This window comes from Chrysochloris asiatica, unplaced genomic scaffold, assembly GCF_000296735.1.
Source record: "Chrysochloris asiatica unplaced genomic scaffold, ChrAsi1.0 scaffold00056, whole genome shotgun sequence".
Classification (NCBI taxonomy): domain Eukaryota; kingdom Metazoa; phylum Chordata; class Mammalia; order Afrosoricida; family Chrysochloridae; genus Chrysochloris; species Chrysochloris asiatica.
The window spans coordinates 8,741,779-8,747,778 of NW_006408574.1; the positions used below are offsets into that span (position 1 = coordinate 8,741,779).

General features: G+C 38.8%; 1 protein-coding gene across 1 annotated transcript in view; it reads right to left on the bottom strand.

Moving 5' to 3' along the window:
* RFX3 (regulatory factor X, 3 (influences HLA class II expression)) overlaps positions 1-6,000 on the bottom strand; it is a 191,640-nt gene that overhangs the window by 82,380 nt on the left and 103,260 nt on the right. The window lies entirely within an intron of this gene.

A 6,000-nucleotide genomic window follows, 5' to 3' on the forward strand; every position in this document is an offset into this window, starting at 1 on the left:
CCCATAAACTAGTTATACATTTATCAGGGTTCTGTGGAGCAGGAAACGTTACCACACCAGGTAGCATGGGGCTAAAATAGGACCTTAGCATTGGTTCATTATAACCCATGAACAGCAAGTTGCTTTGTCTTAAGTTCTTAGATTCAGGCAGGTTTTATTCATTCCTATAGAGTTCTAATCTATTTATCTCAAATTACTACAAGGTGACACAAAAATGGCATTGCCTATGAATGCAACACATTCTTTATGCAGAAAAGAAACAATTCAGTCATTTCTTTCCCACAAGGTAGGAAAATCACTAGGTTTGGGTCAAGATTTTAATGTAATGGAAACAGAATCATTTACTACAAATGTCTGATTTTTTTCCACTTCCAAGATGCCTTCTTTGGTCTCTTGAAAAAATGTGTTATAATGGTAATTAAAAGCAGTCATGTCTTCGTCTGTAGAACACCTTTTTAAAGTTTTATGTTAGCATGTGCATAGTTCTTAAAAACAAGCTTCAGAGTACATTAGACACAAGAAAGGTTTTAAAGTAATCAAATCCAGATATACATGACTGAGTGTCAACATTAGTAAAATTATTTTATTTGTTCATTAATTTGTCAAAGGAAAACTGAAGAACACAAATGATTTTCCTGAGGTCACACAGTAAAACTCTGCATTTGAGTTTTCAACTCGTGTTTCCTGATTCTTCCTAGACTGGTCATTACATAATTGTACATATAGAAGCAGTCCTGATGTGGTGCTGTAGGATAAGCAAGATCGGTTTCAACCACAAGGTTGGCGGTTCCAACCCACCAGTTGCTCCTCAGAAACCTTCTACAGGGTCTCTATGAGTTGGAACAGACTTGGTGGCACTTAACAACAACAACAATATATGTAGACAGAACAAGGGGCTTCACAAAGCTCATGGGGAAATCCCATTATCTTTCCATCCCAGTATTTCCGTGATCTTTTCGAAGTCTTCTTGTCAAAGCTACCGTATCTCTAGTTTGTGAAGGATGTCACAGGAGTTGTCGCCCCCAAATTTCTGTGCCATATTTCAAAGGCTGTGGTAAAGGGTAGTTGATGCTTAAATGCAATTCAAGTTAAGTATAAATAACGGGCACCGAAATATTCATTTGTTGGGCACCAGCAGGGTCACATGCCAGACACTTTGTAATAATCTCATCCCTGTCCACAAAGAATTTATGGTCAAGTCCTAAAATTAATCATTTGGAAAGGCTAATCATTGGATGCATTTCTCGAGCTTGACTACATATTTCTAAGATGACAATTCAACGTAGAGACTGAGCCTTCTGATTTTTCAAATAAGAAAACCATCATTCAGGTTTACAGAAGTATTGTCTTTACAGATGTTGCTTAGATCATTAATTTGGGTCATTAGATTCACACTGCTCGGTGGTTTAGGCAATATGGTCACTAAGCCCAAGCAGAAGTTGTTGTTATGTGCCGTGGAGTCAGTTCCGACTCATAGCGACCCTGTACAGAGTTTCCGAGGCTGTAAATCTTTACGGGAGCAGAAAGCCTCATCTTTCTCCCGCAGAATGGCTGGTAGTTTCGAACTGTTGACCTTGAGGTTGGCAGCCTGATTTGTAACCACTACGTGGGGAAGATCTGAAGTCCTCTATGGATAATATATCCATATCTATACAAGCAGTCTCTGGATTATGAGAGTTCTGTTTTTGTTTTCATATCGAATTTGGCCATAAATCAGAAAGGTAAAGTCTGGTTCCTATCTAAACTCAGTCAAATGTTTGTCTTAGTGTATAGTGTACTTTTCTATGCATAAAACCATTAAAGAAGACTTCTCAGATATACTAAAATATCTTTAACATCATAATACATAATAAAAATAATAATGTCATAATGCATCCTGCCAAGTAGCACACGCTGTACTTCAAGCCATGGCGTGTACGTCAAATTGTTAATGTGACAGGCTTTACGGGGGGGTGGGGAGGCTTCATAACTACGGGGTGTATATAAGAACGAAACGGGACGGTCATAACCTGAGGACGCCTGTATGTTTATTTAAACATCTGTATTTTCTCTGTAACATATGTAACCCTCGCCTATAAAATTTGAGAGAGAAAACACAAGTTATCCATCATGCGTTTCTAGGATGACTGAAATGACTAGGGGTCAGAGAGAGCGATTTTGATCAACATCACCGGACATCTTCTTGTCAGTAAACAAACTCAACAGGGTCTCTGCGAATCCCACACGGCAGAGAGAACCATTTTGCATAGACATATTCATTTGGTGCAAAAGCAAGGAGTTAAACTATTAAGAAGTCAAGTGGCCAGGGCTCAGGCTAGTATTTTGGTTCAGATGTCCGTAGTATTTTGACTGCTGATGACTGAATGCAACTGAGGGAGACCACATTTAAAATTCAGTGATACAAACCTCATGTGTAATTCCTCCAGGTGCCTCAGTGAGGTGGGTGGGATCTGAAAGTACTGTTACCACGCCTGGATGGTGGTAGGGTGGCCCAACCAGACTGTACAAAAATGCTGTCTCCGGTTTTGTACAAATTGACTAGTCAGAACAAGACCTGACAGCTTTCTACCAGTATTAGTGATCTATTACACAGAGAAATACAAGCCCCTTGATATCACGGAACATAATGAAACATTGTGAAAAAAAAATCCCCAGGAAGGTAAAGACAGAAAAACTGTAAACATATTCACACACACACACACACACACACTGAAAATAATAACATTTTGCAACTGAACTAATAAAGTGCCCTCATCCACAAGAATGGGACACACAATTTCTGTAAGTTAAACAATCGGCAAGGATAAATTTGTACATATAATTAGGCATCCACTTGCATAAAATACTGCAAATTGCATATCCAGAGTATAAAAGATGAAAAAAAACCCATTATTCTCCCTTTACTAATGAAGATGACATGCAGGAAATCAACACTGAAGAGGGCATTTGTTTTTTCAGAAATAGAAAAGAATTCATATTATAAGATGAACCTTACAGTCAAAGATGTACAAGCAATTAAAACAATCTCATGTAAAATACTTTTAATAGACTATAAAACAAGTGAAGACAATTCGTCTAATTAACCAGAGATACAAATAATGACTTTCTGTCAACTGTCAACTAGAGAAACTGTCTTCTTGGAATGCTTCACATAAAAGTAAAGACAGTATCTGAAAATGAACACTTCATACTTTCTCATGACTAAGAAAACCAAAATAAAGTAATAAAAAATGTTCCACGAGACTCTAAAAAAAGAAAATCCAACAGTAAAGTAGTTGAAGGGCGCTAACATACAGTGCTTTTCATCAAATAGAAAACAAAACAAAACAAAAAAAATAGAAATTCAAGTTCAATATAAAATAGTTTCAGTTCCATAGTTACATTTACATGTTCAAAAGAGAGCTAATTAGACCATTCTTCATCGAAGACCTATTTGCACAGAATTAGTGGAATACATGCTTTCGAGCCTGGTGCCCAGATGGGATAATCTGGAGAGCAGGGGGCTCTGATGGAACAGCTATATGGACCTGGCACAGCTGAGCAGGTTAGAGCAACTGGACCACTAGGCAGACCAGCCGATATCTCTGACCCTAGCTTCACATTCTTACTGTCTGTTCCTAAATGGGCCTGTGTATTTTGGGTTTGATAAAATCTGAGTTTATTTTGTTGGTTGGAAAAGTTCCACCACTTGGTATTTTGGGTGACTATGATGCCTTCAACAGAGTCCTGGTGTGGTGCTGTGGGTTAATGCACCAGACTGCAAAGCCGTTTGAACTGCAAGGTTGGTGGTTCAAGCTCACCAGCTGCTCCTCGGAAACCCTATCCAGGGTCGCTATGGGTCAGAATCGACTCAATGGCACTTAACAACAACAAATGATGCCTTCAACAGCAGCAAAGTTGGCTTTATCTCTTCCCCACCCTTTATTTACAAGAGGATCTTTTATTCTTTTACAGAAGACTGGAGATCACTTGAAGGGACACAAGGAAGTCAAGTTGAGGCCACAGCCCTGAAGGGTCAGGGTGGAATTGCAGCAGACCCACCAGTGCCTGCTGGGTGACCTGCCACACATGAGGTCACCAAGGGCAGCTCTCACTAGCAATGCCCCATGCCAGTGGGCACTAGCTGGAGGTGCTGCCCAGGAAGATGCTGAGATTGTACTTGTATTCTCCATGCCAGGAACTTGACTTTTAGCTTTTGACACAATGGTGATCTTGTAAATCAGACAGATGACTCTGAAATGTGGTGCAAACCAGCCCTAACTTCACTGTCAGAGAAACTCCTACGTTAAGTGTGACTAAGGACAGACTTAGGCAAGAAGGTCTGCTGTAAGAGAGAGGGTCTGTTTCCTTGAGTTTTGTCTTCAGTAAAATTCATTTGGACATGAGGGGTACTCGTTTAGAATTAAACTATTATTTCTTTTACTTGCTTATAAAATGTCTTATAAAAATGTTTGTTTAAATCTATGATTAAAAAGCCCATAAATACCAGAGGAACTTTTAACCTTTACCTTTAAAGCCTGATTATTTAAGAATGAATTAACATAAGCTCATTTAAGGGTGGAAGCCAATATAATTGTGTCTTGCAACCTTTACATTTTCCCTATATTAATCAGCATAGATTAAAGAAGAGGAATCGTTCTTGTGGTCCTAAAGGGAAATACTGATTGACAAATTAAAAATATATATAGATGGATAGAGTTCTGGCGTGGCACTGGAGATTAAGTACTGTAACTGCTAACTGAAAGGCTGATGGTTCACACCCACCAGCTGCTTCTCAGAAACCCTATATAGGGTCGCTGTGAATCAGAACCGACTCAATGGCACTTAACAACAACAACACACATATGCATGCAATATATATATATGGAGTCCTGGTGTGGCGCTGTGGGTTAATGCGCCAGACTGCAAAGCAGTTTGAACTGCAAGGTCAGCAGTTCAAGCTCACCAGCTGCTCCTTGGAAACCCTATACAGGGTCGCTATGAGTCGCAACCAACTCGACGGTACTTAACAACATATATATATATATAGATATATAGATATATAGATATGCGATCCCCCAATTAACATCTAAATGTAACATTTGAAGGGTTTTTTGTTTTTTTCCCACATATCCACGAGGATTCGTTCTAAGCTCAGTTCACTGAAAATACGCATTTTGGCCTCATTTCTGTCATCAGTTATATTTACAGCAAAGCCAAAGAAGCCTGACTATACTGGCACCGGTCATGCTTGGAGATGAATATATTTCAGTAGCAGAAATGGTGGCAAAAGTCAAGAAACAATTATATATTAATTATCTGCAGGAATGTATGTAGCCTATGAAAGTAACGTCTAAGGCTTTCTTTATATACTTTCAATTGAATTAAAACAAAACAAAACAACAACAACAACAACAAAAAAACAGGCTTAAAAACATTACGTGAATAGTTGCAACAGTTAATGTAACCACATTTCTGAATTCAAATTTGCAGTCCAAAAGACCCCTTCTCACGGAGTACAATACAACCACTAAATGCCAATTTATATATCGCTGATGACTAAAAAGGAGTGGAAAGGACACTGAAGACAGAATGAGAGTAAATTAATTTAGCTTATTAAACATTTGGAGCCCTGGTGTGGTGCTGTTGGATAAACACTGGACTGATAACTGCAAGGTTGGCAGTTTAAACCTACCAACTGCTACTTGGAAACCCTATATAGGATTGGTATGAGTCAGAACTGACTTAACAGCACTTAACAACATTCATCCTTTGGGAGTATGATGGCTCTGTAGGATTAAGCACTAGACTGTGAACCACAAGTCCACTGGTTCGAGTCTACCAGCTGTTCTGTGGCAGAAAGATGAGGCTTTCTGTTCCTGCGAAGATTTACAGCTTCAGAAACCCTACATACAAGGTCGCTATGAGTTGGAATGAACTCAGTGGCACTCAGCAACATTAATCATTTATCCATAGCAATTTCACAAGTAAAAGAAATTAGAACTAACTTTTTTCAATAAA